At 49.5% G+C, this 19,003-nt stretch overlaps 1 long non-coding RNA gene across 2 annotated transcripts; it reads left to right on the top strand.

Annotated features, from left to right (window-relative positions):
* Window positions 1-712: 712 nt before the first annotated feature.
* LOC120994957 lies at window positions 713-1,750 on the top strand. Of its 2 annotated transcripts, none has more exons than XR_005777506.1 (3): window positions 713-725; window positions 827-894; window positions 1,330-1,750. It is a non-coding gene; the product is annotated as an uncharacterized LOC120994957 (long non-coding RNA). The 2 variants fall into 2 exon arrangements; XR_005777507.1 differs by having other exon boundaries at window positions 1,260-1,750.
* The last annotated feature ends 17,253 nt before the right edge of the window (window positions 1,751-19,003 follow it).

The raw sequence follows: 19,003 nt of genomic DNA, 5'->3' as shown, positions 1-19,003 counted from the left end.
GATCTAAAGCTCGAATCAGGCTTATGGATGAGGAGGGTCTATAGCTGGGATTGGGGTGATAGATGAAGATGAGGGCAATGGATGATGACAGTCTATCGCTAGGACTGGGGATAATGAATGGTGATGAGGGTCTATAGGTGGGATGGGAGTGATGGATGATGAGGGTCTAAAGCTCGAATCAGGGTTATGGATGAGGAGGGTCTATAGCTGGGATTGGGGTGATAGATGAAGATGAGGGCAATGGATGATGACAGTCTATCGCTAGGACTGGGGATAATGAATGGTGATGAGGGTCTATAGGTGGGATGGGAGTGATGGATGATGAGGGTCTAAAGCTCGAATCAGGGTTATGGATGAGGAGGGTCTATAGCTGGGATTGGGGTGATAGATGAAGATAAGGGTAATGGATGATGCAAGTCCATAGCTGGGATTGAGGATAATCAATGATAATGAGGTTATATAGTTGGGATGGGGATGATGATGAGGATTGGTGAGATGCAGTCTGTCTGAAGTGGCAGCAATATAACTTCCAACTTTTAGTTTTGTTGATGACATAAAGTGTTAATGATTTTACTGGATGCTATTACAGGAGGATGTATTACTCATAGCACAGCCACGTGATGACCAGTGAGAATGCAGTCTCCACAGGAGTCATGAGAGAGGAAGTATGAGGATGCAAGAATGGCAGAAAGATGCAGGACTGGGGTGACGCTGCAGATGTGGCAGTGGGGGTAAGAGTGAAGAGATGTGAGGGTGCAGGTAAGACAGTTGGGGGGGGGAGTGACAAGACAATAATACAGGTGTGGTAGGAGGTGTGGGGGTGCAGGTGGGGCTGCAGGAGTGACAAGATGTGTGGGTGCAGGTGTTGCAGTGGGGCTGCAGGAGTGACAAGATGTGAGAGTGCAGATGTTGCAGTGGGGGTGCAGGTGTGGTAGGCGGGGTGAGGGTGCAATGACGTTATTAGGATTCCAGAGATGGCATTGGGGATTCAGACTGCAGCTCTTCTGCTGTGGGATTTGTCACATGGAGCTGGTTATTTTCCACTGTGCGGTTTGTGTGACACTTGTGTAATATCAGATAACTGGGCACACAGTGTTTATAACACAGCAGCAATATGTTATAACTTCCAGTTTTGATGATGCCATAAACTGTTAATGATTTTACTGGATGCTATTACAGAAGGATGCAGGTGTGAGGGTGCAGGTGTGACAATGGGGGTTCGGGAGTGACAAGATGTGGGTGTGCAGGTATAGTAGGAGGTGTGAGGGTGCAGGTGTGGCAATGGGGCTGCAGGAATGACAAGGTGTAAGGGTGCAGGTATGGTAGGAGGTGTGAGGGTGCAGGTGTGGCCGTGGGGCTGCAGGAGTGACAAGATGTGAGTGTGCAGGTGTGGCAGTGGGGCTGCAGGAGTGACAAGGTGTAAGGGTGCAGGTATGGTAGGAGGTGTGAGGGTGCAGGTGTGGCCGTGGGGCTGCAGGAGTGACAAGATGTGAGTGTGCAGGTGTGGTAGGAGGTGTGAGGGTGCAGGTGTGGCAGTGGGGCTGCAGGAGTGACAAGGTGTAAGGGTGCAGGTATGGTAGGAGGTGTGAGGGTGCAGGTGTGGCCGTGGGGCTGCAGGAGTGACAAGATGTGAGTGTGCAGGTGTGGTAGGAGGTGTGAGGGTGCAGGTGTGGCAGTGGGGCTGCAGGAGTGACAAGGTGTAAGGGTGCAGGTATGGTAGGAGGTGTGAGGGTGCAGGTGTGGCAGTGGGGCTGCAGGAGTGACAAGGTGTAAGGGTGCAGGTATGGTAGGAGGTGTGAGGGTGCAGGGACGGTATTAGAGTTGCAGGGCTGGCATTGGGGACTGCAGCTCTCCTGCTCTGGGGTGTTGTCAGATGGAGCTGGTAATTTTCCACTGTGCGGTTTGTGTGACACTTGTGTAATATCAGATGCCTGGGCACAGAGTGTTCATAAAACGTAGCAGCAACATGTTACAACTTCAATCTTTTAGTTTTGCTGATGTCATAAAGTGTTAATGATTTTACCGGATGTTATTACAAGAGGATTTATTAATCATAGTACAACCATGTGATGATCAGTAAGAATGCAGGAAGTATAAAGGACTGGTGAGATGTGAGGGTGCAGATGTGGTAGTGGGGGTGCAGGAGTGACAAATTGTGAGAGTGCAGGTTGGTAAGAGGTCTGAGAATGGAAGTGTGAGCGTACAGGTGTGGGAGGAGGTATGAGGGTACAGGTGTGGGAAGAGGTATGAGGGTACAGGTGTGGGAGGAGGTATGAGGGTACAGGTGTGGGAGGAGGTGTGAGGGTGCAGGTGTGGGGGGAGGTAGAGGGTACAGGTGTGGGAGGAGGTGTGAGGGTGCAGGTGTGGGAGGAGGTGTGAGGGTGCAGGTGTGGGAGGAGGTGTGAGGGTGCAGGTGTGGGAGGAGGTGTGAGGGTACAGGTGTGGGCGGAGGTGTGAGAGTACAGGTGTGGGAGGAGGTATGAGGGTGCAGGTGTGGGAGGAGGTGCGAGGGTACAGGTGGGGGAGGAGATGTGAGGGTACAGGTGTGGGCGGAGGTGCGAGGGTACAGGTGTGGGAGGAGGTGCGAGGGTACAGGTGTGGGAGGAGGTGCGAGGGTACAGGTGTGGGAGGAGGTGTGAGGGTACAGGTGTGGGAGGAGGTATGGGGGTACAGGTGTGGGAGGAGGTGTGAGGGTACAGGTGTGGGAGGAGGTGTGAGGGTACAGGTGTGGGAGGAGGTGTGAGGGTACAGGTGTGGGAGGAGGTGTGAGGGTACAGGTGTGGGAGGAGGTGTGAGGGTACAGGTGTGGGAGGAGGTGGGAGGGTACAGGTGTGGGAGGAGGTGCGAGGGTACAGGTGTGGGAGGAGGTGCGAGGGTACAGGTGTGGGAGGAGGTGCGAGGGTACAGGTGTGGGAGGAGGTGCGAGGGTACAGGTGTGGGGGGAGATGTGAGGGTACAGGTGTGGGAGGAGGTGTGAGGGTACAGGTGTGGGAGGAGGTGTGAGGGTACAGGTGTGGGAGGAGGTGTGAGGGTGCAGGTGTGGGAGGAGGTGTGAGGGTACAGGTGTGGGAGGAGGTGTGAGGGTACAGGTGTGGGAGGAGGTGTGAGAGTACAGGTGTGGGGGGAGGTGTGAGGGTGCAGGTGTGGGAGGAGGTGTGAGGGTGCAGGTGTGGGAGGAGGTGTGAGGGTACAGGTGTGGGAGGAGGTATGAGAGTACAGGTGTGGGAGGAGGTATGAGAGTACAGGTGTGGGGGGAGGTGTGAGGGTGCAGGGACTGTAGTAGGATTCCAGGGATGGTGTTGGGGATTCAGACTGCAGCTCTCCTGCTCTGGGATGCTGCCAGTTGAAGCTGGTAATTTTCCACTGTGCGTGTTGTGTTACACTTGAGTAATATCAAACGTCTGAGTAAACAGAGGGTGGGAGGGCACAAGAATTCGGAGAATAATGGAATGCTCTGGGCAGCCGCATTCACTACCGCTCTATAAGGACAATAAGGCACAAAATGCACAATATATACACAACACATCACAACAGACAGCCCAACACGTAAAAACACTACACAAAGCGACCCAATACACCATACAACACACGCACATCGTACAATCAGACCTGATGGAACCTGCAGTGTAGTGAACAAAAACCAACAACCCAAAATAACAAAACACAATGTATGAAAACTCAGCACAAAGAAGCACACGCCTCACAATACAGACAGCAGCCCTGACGTCCTCTTTACATTAGGGAGGTCGAGCTTCAGGGCAGCGAGGGGCAGTTCCAGCTTTCCCAGAACTCTGAACGGTAAATTTGAGTTGTGAAGCTTCCCTGAGGCCGATGAGTGGAAATGGGTGATAACATCTGGAGGAGCGGGGTAGATGGGCATGTCACCCAGCTTTCCCAGAAACAGACAGAACTAAGAAATTACTACAATATTTAAAAGAGCACCAGTTACCAGAATCCTCCCTATGAAACCAGGTATACTGTCTGGTAGGGTTGATCCTGCTGTCTTGTTAGAATTGGTCGGGGTGAGAAAAAAAAGTCTTGTATTATTTATGCAAATTAGAACCTCAGTGCCCTTGGGGGGGGGGGGGGGGGGAGGTGGAACCTAACATCTCGGTGCATCTCACCTTTCCAGGGCTGGACCCACCCCACGCTTTCAGGGCTGGACCCACCCCACCCCAGATTGCTGATTTTTACAAGACAGGTATGAGGTATCCTTTTAACCAGCAGGATCACCCCATGATGTAATACAGTTGATCCTGCAGGATGGGGGTTTGTGGGGAAGGGGGTGCTCCGCAGTGATGATGCTCAATGAGCGTCTCCTTTAATCTCTTGTCATTATCCGGCTAATCTCCAAAGCTGCTGCTAATTCTGCAGGGATATGTGTCACCCCCCGCCTCCGGACTCTACAGGGTCTCCGCTCCGGGGCCCCCGAAATATTGACAATGAGTATGAATCCCCCTCTGGCTGTGGGGCTGGGTCCTCGCTCATCTCCCCTTTCTTTGACTAATCCTGCCTGTTAAGCGGCTGCATTTTGCAGGGATCACGTCATGGAGCCTCCTCTGAGCCTCGCACTCCCCTCTCCCGTGACCGTTAATACCCGTGCCAATCCCTGCAGTAAACAAGCAATTGAAAGCGGGAGCTGGCACAGAAGAGGCGCCGCCCCCTGTGCCCGCTGGTCTGGCACTGACCCAAGATAACATTTAGTCGGCTATTTCTCAGTTATATCTGCGCCTGGGAAAGCTGAACTACGACCAATATCACGTCTCCCAGCTGTCATCAGCTCCTGAGTGTCACACGTCTCGTTATACAGGACATGGCAGGGGGAGCGTGCTCTGATCAGGGCTCTGGAAAAGCTTGGTGGGAACAATATGGCCCCCACTACAGCTCTCAGAGGGGTCATCACCCAGACACATGTGCCTCATAATGTAAGATATGGGAGCAAATACATGCCTGTACACAACGCCCTGCAGGGCGATGTAAAAAGCTGGGTGGAAACCAATATGGCCCCCATTACTGCTCTCAGACACATGTGCCTCATAATGTAAGATATGGGAGAATTTACCGGTACATATCTGAAGCCCATCACGGCTTTGGAAAAACTGGGTGGAAAGCAATAGCCATTACAGCTCTCGGGGGGGCCATCACCAACAAATTGGGGAAGATTTATAAAATTGGTGTAAAGGAAAACCAATCAGATTCCACCTTTCATTTTTACAAGCTCCTTTAAAAATGAAAGGTGGAATCTGATTGGTTGCTATGAGCAACTAAGCCAGTCCTACTTTACACCAGTTTAATAAATTTCCCCCATTTTGCCTCATAATGTAAGATATGGGAGCAAATACATGCCTGTACACAACTCCGCAGCATTGGCCATCAGGGCTCTGGAAAAACTGGGTGAAAAGCAATATGGCCGCCATTACCACTCTCAGAGGGTAAAGGCTAAATACTATACTCCGCAAGGACCTCCTGACGCCACAATATCACGTGACATCCCTAGGTCACGTGGGTCAGCAGCCGGCGCGCTCTGCTAGCAGAGGCATTGGCCGACTGTTTAGGCCTCATGCACACAAACGTTTATTGTTTCCGTTCCGTTTTTTTTGTGTTCTGTATACAATCCGCATACGGAACCATTCATTTCAATGGATCCGCAAACAAAAAAACGGAAGGTACTCCGTATGTCTTCCATTTCCGTCTTCCGTTCGGTTAAAAGATAGAACATGTCCTAATATTGTCCGCATAACGGACAAAGATAGTACTGTTCTATCAGGGGCCAGCTGTTCCATTCCACAAAAAACACAATGCCCACGACGTCATCCGTATTTCTTGCAGACCGCAAAATACTGAAAAAGCCATACGGTTGTGTGCATGAAGCCTTACATTGAACAAAAGTCAGGGATGGCTGGATGTGACCAGTGATGGCCAGTTCGCAGTGTTCGCCCACGAACACATGCGGGCTGCCATCTTAACTCACAAGTCCGGCGATGCACAGGTAAGTCCTTACCTGTGCCTGCGCCGCGAGCCGGTCTGAAACAAATGCGATCTCCGGGAGCAGGCAGTTCCGAGAACAGCCCGATGAAGGCCCCCGGCGTCTGTTCTCGGAACTGCCTGCTCCCGGTGACCGCATTTGTTTCAGACCGGCTCGCGGCGCAGGTAAGGTCTTACCTGTGCATCGCCGGACTTGTGAGTTAAAATGGCAGCCCGCATGTGTTCGCGGGTGAACACGGTGAACTGGCCATCACTGGATGTGACTACTGGGGATGGGCTAAGAATTGTATGCAGTGGGGGCTGCTGTGTGAGAATATATACTGGGGGCTGCAGTGTGAGATTATATACTGGGGGGGGCTGCTGTGTGAGAATATATACTGGGGGGGCTGCTGTGTGAGATTATATACTGGGGGCTGCTGTGTGAGATTATATACTGGGGGGCTTCTGTGTGAGAATATATACTGGGGGGGCTGCTGTGTGAGATTATATACTGGGGGCGCTGCTGTATGAGATTATATACTCTGGGTGGGGCTGCTGTGTACGATTATACACTGGCAGGGCTTCTGTGTGAGATTATATACTGGGGGGCTGCTGTGTGAGATTATATACTGGGGGGCTGCTGTGTGAGATTATATACTGGGGGGCTGCTGTGTGAGAATATATACTGGGGGCTGCTGTGTGTGACTATATACTGGGGGGGCTGCTGTGTGAGATGATATACTGGGGGTGGGGATGCTGTATGAGATTATATACTGGGGGTGGGGATGCTGTGTAAGATTATACACTGGGGGGAGGCTGCTGTGTGAGATTATATACTGGGGGGATGCTGTGTGATATTATATGCTGGGGGGGGGCTGCTGTGTGTGATTATATGCTGGGGGGGGCTGCTGTGTGAGATTATATACTGGGGGGGGGGGCTTCTGTGGGAGATTATATACCGGGGGGCTGCTGTGTGAGATTGTATGATGGGGAGAGGGGGGCTGCTGTGTGAGATTATATACTGGGGAAGCTGCTGTGTGAGATTATATACTGGGGGTGATGCTGTGTGAGATTATATACTGGGGGGATGCCGTGTGAGATTATATACTGGAGGGGCTGCTGTATGAGATTATATACTGGGAGCCTGCTGTGTGAGAATAAATACTTGGGCGGCTGCTGTGTGAGACTATATACTTGGGGTGCTGCTGTGTGAGATTATATACTGGAGGGCTGCTGTGTGAGATTATATACTTGGGGGGCTGCTGTGTGAGATTATATATTGGGGGGCTGCTGTGTAAGATTATATACTGGGGAGGGCTGCTGTGTGAGATTATATACTGGGAGGCTTCTGTGTGAGATTATATACTGGAGGGCTGCTGTGTGAGATTATATACTTGGGGGGCTGCTGTGTGAGATTATATATTGGGGGGCTGCTGTGTAAGATTATATACTGGGGAGGGCTGCTGTGTGAGATTATATACTGGGAGGCTTCTGTGTGAGATTATATGATGAGGGGGCTGCTGTGTGAGATTATATGATGGTGGGCTGCTTGTGAGATTATATGATGGGGCTGCTGTGTGAGATTATATACTGGGGGGCTGCTGTGTGAGATTATATACTGGGGGGCTGCTGTGTGAGGTTGTATACTGTAGAGCGGGGGCTACTGTGTGAGATTATATACTGGGGGGGCTACTGTGTGAGATTATATACTGGGGGCTACTGTGTGAGATTATATACTGGGGGGGCTGCTGTGTGAGATTATATACTGGGGGGGCTGCTGTGTGAGATTATATACTGGGGAGGGGGCTACTGCATGAGATTATATACTGGGGTGGGGTTGCTGTATGAGATTATATACTGGGGGGGGGACTTCTGTGTGAGATTATATACCTTCTGTGTGAGATTATATACCGGGGGGCTGCTGTGTGAGATTGTATGATGGGGAGAGGGGGGCTGCTGTGTAAGATTATTTACTGGGGGGGCTGCTGTATGAGATTATATACTGGGGGCTGCTGTGTGAGATTATATACTGGGGGTGATGCTGTGTGAGATTATATACTGGGGGGATGCTGTGTGAGATTATATACTGGGGGGATGCCGTGTGAGATTATATACTGGAGGGGCTGCTGTATGAGATTATATACTGGGAGCCTGCTGTGTGAGAATAAATACTTGGGCGGCTGCTGTGTGAGACTATATACTTGGGGTGCTGCTGTGTGAGATTATATACTGGAGGGCTGCTGTGTGAGATTATATACTTGGGGGGCTGCTGTGTGAGATTATATATTGGGGGGCTGCTGTGTAAGATTATATACTGGGGAGGGCTGCTGTGTGAGATTATATACTGGGAGGCTTCTGTGTGAGATTATATGATGAGGGGGCTGCTGTGTGAGATTATATGATGGTGGGCTGCTTGTGAGATTATATGATGGGGCTGCTGTGTGAGATTATATACTGGGGGGCTGCTGTGTGAGATTATATACTGGGGGGCTGCTGTGTGAGGTTGTATACTGTAGAGCGGGGGCTACTGTGTGAGATTATATACTGGGGGGGCTACTGTGTGAGATTATATACTGGGGGGCTACTGTGTGAGATTATATACTGGGGGGGCTGCTGTGTGAGATTATATACTGGGGGGCTGCTGTGTGAGATTATATACTGGGGAGGGGGGCTACTGCATGAGATTATATACTGGGGTGGGGTTGCTGTATGAGATTATATACTGGGGGGGGGGGACTTCTGTGTGAGATTATATACCTTCTGTGTGAGATTATATACCGGGGGGCTGCTGTGTGAGATTGTATGATGGGGAGAGGGGGGCTGCTGTGTAAGATTATTTACTGGGGGGGCTGCTGTATGATATTATATACTGGGAGCCTGCTGTGTGAGAATAAATACTTGGGCGGCTGCTGTGTGAGACTATATACTTGGGGTGCTGCTGTGTGAGATTATATACTGGAGGGCTGCTGTGTGAGATTATATACTTGGGGGGCTGCTGTGTGAGATTATATATTGGGGGGCTGCTGTGTAAGATTATATACTGGGGAGGGCTGCTGTGTGAGATTATATACTGGGAGGCTTCTGTGTGAGATTATATGATGAGGGGGCTGCTGTGTGAGATTATATGATGGTGGACTGCTTGTGAGATTATATGATGGGGCTGCTGTGTGAGATTATATACTGGGGGGCTGCTGTGTGAGATTATATACTGGGGGGCTGCTGTGTGAGGTTGTATACTGTAGAGCGGGGGCTACTGTGTGAGATTATATACTGGGGGGGCTACTGTGTGAGATTATATACTGGGGGGCTACTGTGTGAGATTATATACTGGGGGGGCTGCTGTGTGAGATTATATACTGGGGGGGCTGCTGTGTGAGATTATATACTGGGGAGGGGGGCTACTGCATGAGATTATATACTGGGGTGGGGTTGCTGTATGAGATTATATACTGGGGGGGGGGGCTTCTGTGTGAGATTATATACCTTCTGTGTGAGATTATATACCGGGGGGCTGCTGTGTGAGATTGTATGATGGGGAGAGGGGGGCTGCTGTGTAAGATTATTTACTGGGGGGGCTGCTGTATGAGATTATATACTGGGGGCTGCTGTGTGAGATTATATACTGGGGGTGATGCTGTGTGAGATTATATACTGGGGGGATGCTGTGTGAGATTATATACTGAAGGGGCTGCTGTATGAGATTATATACTGGGAGCCTGCTGTGTGAGAATATATACTTGGGCGGCTGCTGTGTAAGATTATATACTAGGGGGCTGCTGTGTGAGATTATATACTTGGGGGGCTGCTGTGTGAGATTATATATTGGGGGGCTGCTGTGTAAGATTATATACTGGGGAGGGCTGCTGTGTGAGATTATATACTGGGAGGCTTCTGTGTGAAATTATATGATGGTGGGCTGCTGTGTGAGATTATTTGATGGGGGGCTGCTTGTGAGATTATATATACAGGGGGGCTGTGATATTATATGCTGGGGGGGGGGGGTGCTGTGTGTGATTATATGCTGGGGGGGCTGCTGTGTGAGATTATATACTGGGGGGGGACTTCTGTGTGAGATTATATACCGGGGGGCTGCTGTGTGAGATTGTATGATGGGGAGAGGGGGGCTGCAGATTATATACTCACACAGTAGCCCCCCAGTATATAATCTCACACAGTAGCCCCCCCAAGTATATATTCTCACACAGTAGCCCCCCTCTACAGTATACAATCTAACACAGCAGCCCCCCAGTATATAGACTCACACAGCAGCCCCCCCAGTATATAATCTGCTGTGTGAGATTATATACTGGGGGGGCTTCTGTGTGAGATTGTATGCTGAAGGGGCTGCTGTGTGAGATAATATACAGGGGGGCTGCTGTGTGAGATTATATACTGGTGGGGGGGCTGCTGTGTGAGAATATATACTGGGGGGGCTGCTGTGTGAGATTATATACTGGGGGGCTGCTGTGTGAGATTATATACTGGGGGCTGCTGTGTGAGATTATATACTGGGGAAGCTGCTGTGTGAGATTATATACTGGGGGTGATGCTGTGTGAGATTATATACTGGGGGGATGCTGTGTGAGATTATATACTGGAGGGGCTGCTGTGTGAGATTATATACTGGGAGCCTGCTGTGTGAGATTATATACTGGGGGCTGCTGTGTGAGATTATATACTGGGGAAGCTGCTGTGTGAGATTATATACTGGGGGTGATGCTGTGTGAGATTATATACTGGGGGGATGCTGTGTGAGATTATATACTGGGGGGATGCTGTGTGAGATTATATACTGGAAGCCTGCTGTGTGAGAATATATACTTGGGCGGCTGCTGTGTGAGACTATATACTTGGGCGGCTGCTGTGTGAGACTATATACTTGGGGGGCTGCTGTGTGAGACTATATACTTGGGGGGCTGCTGTGTGAGACTATATACTTGGGGTGCTGATGTGTGAGATTATATACTGGGGGGCTGCTGTGTGAGATTATATACTTGGGAAGCTGCTGTGTGAGATTATATACTGGGCGGCTGCTGTGTGAGATTATATACTTGGGAAGCTGCTGTGTGAGATTATATATTGGGGGGCTGCTGTGTGAGATTATATACTGGGGAGGGCTGCTGTGTGAGATTATATGATGGGGGGCTGCTGTGTGAGATTATACGATGGTGGGTTGCTGTGTGAGATTATATGATGGTGGGCTTCTGTGTGAGATTATATGATGGTGGGCTGCTGTGTGAGATTATATACTGGGGGCTGCTGTGTGAGATTATATACTGGGGGGCTTCTGTGTGAGATTGTATGATGGTGGGGATGCTGTGTGAGATTGTATGCTGGGGGGGCTGCTGTGTGAGATTATATACAGGGGGCTGCTGTGTGAGATTATATACTGGTGGGGGGGGGCTGCTGTGTGAGAATATATACTGGGGTGCTGCTGTGTGAGATTATATACTGGAGGGGCTGCTGTATGAGATTATATACTGGGAGGCTTCTGTGTGAGATTATATGATGGTGGGCTGCTGTGTGAGATTATATGATGGTGGGCTGCTGTGTGAGATTATATGATGGTGGACTGCTGTGTGAGATTATATGATGGTGGACTGCTGTGTGAGATTATACACTGGGGGGCTGCTGTGTGAGATGATATACTGGGGGTGGGGATGCTGTGTAAGATTATACACTGGGGGGGCTGCTGTGTGAGATTATATACTAGGGGGCTGCTGTGTGAGATTATATACTAGGGGGCTGCTGTGTGAGAATATATACTGGGGGGCTGCTCTGTGAGAATATATACTGGGGGGCTGCTGTGTGAAAATATATACTGGGGGGCTGCTGTGTGAGATTATATACTGGGGGGCTGCTGTGTGAGATTATATACTGGGGGCTACTGTGTGAGATTATATACTGGGGGGCTGCTGTGTGAGATTATATTTTGGGGGGCTGCTGTGTGAGAATATATACTGGGGGGGGCTGCTGTGTGAGATTATATACTGGGAAGGGCTGCTGTATGAGATTATATACTGGGGGGGCTGCTGTGTGAGATTATATACTGGAGGCGGGGTGGCTGCTGTGTGAGATTATATACTGGGGGATGCTGTGGGAGATTATATACTGAGGGGATGCTGTGTGAGATTATATACTGGGAGGCTGCTGTGTGAGATTATATAATGGGGGACTGATGTGTGACATAATATACAAGGGAGGCTTCTGTGTGAGAATATATACTGAGGGGGGCTTCTGTGTGAGAATATATACTGGCGGGGCTACTGTGTGAGATTATATACTGGAGGGGCTACTGTGTAAGATTATATACTGGGGGGGCTGCTGTGTGATAATATATACTGGTGGGCTGCCGTGTGAGAATATATACTGGGGGGGCTGCTGTGTGAAAATATATACTGGGGGGGCTGCTGTGTGAGAATATATACTGGGGGGCTGCTGTGTGAGAATATATACTGGGGGGGCTCCTGTGTGAGAATATATACTGGGAGGGTGCTGTGTGAGATTGTATACTGGGGGGGCTGCTGTGTGATAATATATACTGGGGGGCTGCCGTGTGAGAATATATACTGGGGGGGGGGCTGCTGTGTGAAAATATATACTGGGGGGGCTGCTGTGTGAAAATATATACTGGGGAGGCTGCTGTGTGAGAATATATACTGGGGGGCTGCTGTGTGAGAATATATACTGGGGGGGCTCCTGTGTGAGAAGATATACTGGGAGGGCTGCTGTGTGAGAATATATACTGGGGGGGCTGCTGTGTGAGAATATATACTGGGGCGGCTGCTGTGTGAGATTATATACTGGGGGGGCTGCTGTGTGAGATTATATCTTGGGGGGCTGCTGTGTGAGAATATATACTGGAGGGGGGGCTGCTGTGTGAGATTATATACTGGGAAGGGCTGCTGTATGAGATTATATGCTGGGGGGGCTGCTGTGTGAGATTATATACTGGAGGGGGGGTGGCTGCTGTGTGAGATTATATACTGGGGGATGCTGTGGGAGATTATATACTGGGGGGATGCTGTGGGAGATTATATACTGGGAGGCTGCTGTGTGAGATTATATACTAGGGGGGGGGTTGCTGTGTGAGATTATATAATGGGGGACTGATGTGTGACATAATATACAAGGGAGGCTTCTGTGTGAGATTATATACTGGGGGGCTGCTGTGTGAGAATATATACTGAGGGGGGCTTCTGTGTGAGAATATATACTGAGGGGGGCTTCTGTGTGAGATTATATACTGGGGGCTGCTGTGTGAGATTATATACTGGGGGGCTGCTGTGTGAGATTATATACTGGGGGGGCTGCTGTGTGAGAATATATTTTGGGGCTGCTGTGTGAGATTATATATTGGGGGGCTGCTGTGTGAGATTATATACTGGGGGCTGCTGTTTGAGACAATATGCTGGAGGGGGGGGCTGCTGTTTGAGATTATATGATGGTGGGCTGCTGTGTGAGATTATATACTGGGGGGGACTGCTGTGTGAGATTATATACTGGGGGGGACTGCTGTGTGAGATTATATACTGGAGGGGCTGTTGTGTGAGATTATATACTGGGGGCTGCTGTGTGTGACTATATACTGGGGGGGGGGCTTCTGTGTGAGATTGTTTGCTGGGGAGGGGGGCTGCTGTGTCAGATTATATATTGGGTGCTGCTGTGTAAGATTATATGCTGGGGAGTAGGGGCTGCTGTGTGAGATTATATACTGGGGGGCTGGTGTGTGAGATTATAACCTGGGGGGGCGACTATGTGAGATAATATACTGGGGGTGCCTGTATTTTGTGAGATTATATACTGTGGGGGGCTGCTATGTGATATTATATACTGGGGAGGCTTCTGTGTGTGATTATATACTGGGGGGCTTCTGTGTGTGATTATATACTGGGGGGCTTCTGTGTGATTATATACTGGGGGGCTTCTGTGTGAGTTTATATACTGGGGGAGTGCTGCTGTGTGAGATTATATACTGGGGGCTGCTGTGTGATATTATATACTGGGGGGGGCTGCTGTGTGAGATTATATACTGGGGGGCTGCTGTGTAAGATTATATACTGTGAGGCTTCTGTGTGTGATTATATACTGGGGGGCTTCTGTGTGATTATATACTGGGGGTCTTCTGTGTGAGTTTATATACTGGGGGAGGGCTGCTGTGTGAGATTATATACTGGGGGCTGCTGTGTGATATTATATACTGGGGGGCTGCTGTGTGATATTATATACTGGGGGGCTGCTGTGTGAGATTATATACTGGGGGGCTGCTGTGTAAGATTATATACTGGGGGGGCTGCTGTGTAACCCCGAAGAGCCTATCAGCCCGGAAGAGCTGAGCCCGAAGAGCCTATCAGCCCGGAACGTGAGCCAGAGCGCCTGTGGGAACCGGCGCACGAACACCTATCAAGAGCGGGGTTCCTTCACCGGCCCCAATGTCTTTGGGCAACCCACAGTGATAGAAAAATGGGTGAGCCCTTATCCCTCACCTGAGCTGCCTCGCCGGGAAAAGACTCAGAAGGATATGGAGAATCTGGAGAGATTCCATGCAGCACTTGATGCCCTGCGCAAAGAAAGAAAATCGGACTCAGCGCCAGAGCCTACAGCGACCCTGCCAGAAAGACCGGATCCCGTACCTGAGCCTGCAGCAACAGTGTCGGATACCCGCAGCGGAGCAGCACCCGAGAGACTGGAGGAGCAAATCGCAAGGTTAGAAATCCACCTTCAGGGCCTGCGCCAACTTGTTGCATCCAGAGCGGCGCCAACGCCCCTGGATAAAGGAGATCCCCCAAAGAACTCAGATGTCCCTGAGCCTGTAGTCAGGGTTTCTGTCCCTGCCAGCTGGGCGACCCCCATAGCTGGGCCCACCGCTGTGGCAACAGAGAAACCCTGCTATACCAGAAGTCGGGTCCGTTGCTTGCAGCCCGCGACACCTAGACCCATGGGGTCTCAGGAAGCATTAACCCTTCCAGCAACGTTAAACTCCAGGCCCATGGGGCCTATACCAGTGAGAGGCCCATTTCTCATTCAACTGCCCGTTGACACTATATTGTGGGCCCAGCCAATCATGGATCCCCGTTTCAGGCCAAGACCTAGAGCAGAGCCAAGGTGTACCACTGATGACCAGTGTGAACTTGACACCTATTTGTAAGTAGGCCTGCTACTTTTACTGCTATTTTTGCTGATGGACCCTCACAGTAACTTAACCGTTTTAGGACAGGAGTCTTTTGTTTTGGCCAAAGAGCTGCTGCCAGTTCTCCCACGGCCCAGTGGTAGTTAAAAACCACTGAGTATACTAATGCTCTACTGCCATACAGTTTACAGGACCTCCTGCCTGCTTCAAGTACTCAAGCCCAGTTGTGCCTGTTTGTTTTCCTTGCACTTTAAGGTCTCATTCAGACGGCCGTATGCTGTCCGCAAAAATACTGAATGCTATCCGTTTTTTTGCGGATCCGCAAAAAAACGGATCCGCAAAAAAACGGATAGCATTCAGTATTTTTGCGGACCCATAGACTTCAATGGGGCCATGTCCTGATTTTCACGGACAAGTATAGGACATGTTTCATTTTTTTTGCGGATCCGCAAAAAAACGGATAGCTATCAGTATTTTTGCGGACAGCATACGGCCGTCTGAATGAGCCCTAACCCTTTTAACCCCCTTTTCAGGTTGAATAGGGATATTGCAGCACTATTTTCATATGCCAGGACTTGCCTGGGGAATTAACCCTCAGATGTGGACCTTTGGTGCTGTGACTTTTATGTGCAATATTAAAACTTTAAAGAAATGTGCCCAGAGATGACCCCAATGCCTGGGGGCCTCTGAGATGCTGTTTTATGGGACTATTTTATTATTACTATGGACTATCCTGGGTATCCTTGATACGCTGTACCAGGTCAGCACGCCTGTTCCCTATACTATCCTGAGTGAAGAGAACGACGCCCCTTTTCACCGGACTTGTTCCTTTGCCAGCGGAGCTGCCTGATATTTGTATTGCAATAGTAGATGTGTGTGCCTGCTTTGCATTTGATTTTTGTCTTTCAGGTTGCAGTCTCCAGCTGGGTGGGCCCCTTGTGTTGCGCCGAGGACGGGCAACATCAAAGCAACGGCGTATGTAGTGTCCCACTAGGTAAATGGGGCGTGGAACAGGGCCATTGTATTTTATATGTCATTTTAATGTATATCTTCATGTTATTTAATGTTATCTCCAGTTGACCAGGCCTATAGGGGTGTAATTCCTCCTCTTAGACACTAGAGGGAGCTAGGGGGCCCCTAGTATATATAGCCAGGTCTAGACCATTCAGAGTTGTGGATTCCTAAAGTCAGTGTGCACCCTAGGCAGAGGGTAGCTGGGATCCAGCCTCTGATATGCAGCTAGACAGTCCAGGCTTCTAGTTGCAACCAGGAGAAGGGTCTGCCTCCTGAGAGAAACAAGTTCCCATAACAGAGCAAAGCAGAGCCAGTATTCCAGCCAGACAAGAGAGCTGAAGGGCAGAAGGATTTTATAGGAAAGCAAGGATATTTACCTGAGGAAGTTTCCCTAACCAAGGATAAAGCCAACAATAGGGCGTACGGGCCTTGGGATTAAGACAGACAGGATTTCTGAGGAAAAGTGCAGCCTGATCTGTAAGTGTGTTAATCCTCTGAGTATCTTGCAAGAACATTGTGCCTGCCATTTGTATAAGCCTGCTTGTGACTGCTGCTGTCATATGTAACTTAACCTAAGACTGTAAATAGTTCATTGTTTCCAGTAAAAGGAAGTTTTGGTTCACCATAACACCGTGTTCCTCAATTATTCCTATTATCAATCGGTGTGCCACCGTTACCGGCACTGGCGTCACGAACTTAAAGGGACCTGGCCACCAGCACATTAAACCTGCAACACCCAGGGCACCTCACCTACCACCGGCCTGGTCCCTATACATTGAGAGAGCCCCAGAGGACTTCTGTGCCAGCCTCTCCATCACTGCTGTACGCCTGCCCAGGGTCTTCCTATAAACTGTGAGTAACCAAGAGCAACCCTCGATTGCCTAGTAACCGTGACCTCACCATCGCAATAGCCTGCAGGGCTGCGTACTGCATACCCTTAATGGAAGAGCCCGTAATGGTGGTTTGAACAGTATTCGCTCTATTGGAGCCAAGGTCAGATCTGACCAGAATGTCTCTAATATTCCTCGCCCTTTTAAAGGACATAAGGGGTTTCTTGGCGTCGATGTTAGGAAAATTTCTTGTCAGAATATGCCAATGTTTGTTGATGATTCTCTTAATGTCAGTGCTCAAATGGGAGAATGTCGTTACACATACATCAGGGGTAGGTGGCCTAGGGGACAATAAATTGGTTCTAGGGAGGTCACATACTTCTTGTATGTGATTTTGAAGTATGTGCCTGGGGAAGCCTCTCCTAAGGAGTTTATTTGACATTTCTGAGAATCTAGAATCCATAATGGTGGTGTCTGACACAATACGTTTGACCCTCATAAGTTGTGATCGGGGGAGGGACCGAATCAAACCTGGGGGGTGGTAACTGGTAAATCTGCGTAGGCTATTTTTATCCGTAGGTTTCGTGTACAAATCAGTCACCAAAATACCGTCTCTTACCTCAAGATGGACGTCAAGGAAAGGAATTTTTCTTTTGCTGAAATTAAGGGAGAGAGAGATGGAGTCCACGCTTGAATTTATAATCTCATGAAAGTTAATTAAATCTTCTTCTGGTCCCTGCCAAATACAGAAATCATCATCAATATATCGAACCCAACAACGGACATGCTTTTGAAACACTTGATGTGTGTATACCACTTTTTCTTCAAAGTGGTTAATATAAAGGACAGCAAAGGTGGGCGCAACGTTACAACCCATCGCTGTCCCAGATACCTGTAGGTAAAATTGATCTTCAAAGACAGAATAAATTGTTCACTAGATGAGAACTCATCCTCTTGACGTGGAGATTCCTGGACGCACTCAATACCCTCAAATGTCGGGATATTGGTGTACAAACTGGCCACATCCATCGTGACTAGGAGACAATCCTTCCAGTCCAGATGTATGTTCTGAATTTGATTTAAGAAGTCTGTGGTGTCTTGAATAAAGGATTTGCCTTTCTGAGCATAGGGTCTTAGTAGACAATCTAACATCTTAGCTGCTGGTTGGAAGATAGAATCACAACCGGAAACTATAGGTCTCCCTGGGGGACCGTGAATTGCTTCTTCAGTAGAGAGAAAGGGCGTGGACCCACCGCTTGAATACATTACAACCGTCTGGACTCAACAGAGAATATTGTTGGGATTAATCATGCTCTTATACCTTTGTGTTGATACACTATTTAATAGTCTTCTAGTTACAATGTCCTTAATGTTTTTATTCTCTTTCTCTCCATAGGGCCGGAGTCGTCCAATAGCGAGTCGTGACACTCGTTAAGCACGTCCCACAGTCCAGTTGGTCTAGCCTTCCAGCTTATGTAGCATTGTTCATTTCCGATTACCAGGTTGTTTTCATATCCAGGGTTACCCTCATGGGTTGTAACTTGAGGTTTCATATCATCATCATGTTAGTTCCCTAAAAATAGGGAATTTCTTCTGTTTCGATATATGTTCCTTTGTCTTTTCTTTCTCCCTGTGGGCGGCGGCCCACAATATATCCATATACATACAAGCTCTTTGGTTCCCTAATGTGCTATTCCACCTTTTTTTTTTTATCCAGGCAATTTTGCACTCAACCAAAATGGCTGCCTCCGACTCGTGGCGCATGTGCACCTGTCATACTTATGCCTTGCCCTTCTCTGCATTTAGCCTGTGTCCCTTTTGGACTAATGTGCCTGCGCACAGCGGTATTCACTTCCCATCCGCACATCGCCGGCGCTCTTTCATCTCCCCGTCCCACTGCGCCTGAGCACCGCTACCTCGATGCCCGATTATCTCCCCGGCCCACTGCGCCTGCACACCGCAACCTTGAGGCCCGATCCGTAGACCCTGGCTCCCTTCATAGTGCGCTTGCACGCACTCGTTGCACCCGCCCCACGCTGCTGACGCTCGCCTTTTCCGGTATTTA

This window comes from Bufo bufo, chromosome 1, assembly GCF_905171765.1.
Source record: "Bufo bufo chromosome 1, aBufBuf1.1, whole genome shotgun sequence".
Taxonomy (NCBI): domain Eukaryota; kingdom Metazoa; phylum Chordata; class Amphibia; order Anura; family Bufonidae; genus Bufo; species Bufo bufo.
This window is presented reverse-complemented; position numbering and strand designations above follow the sequence as displayed.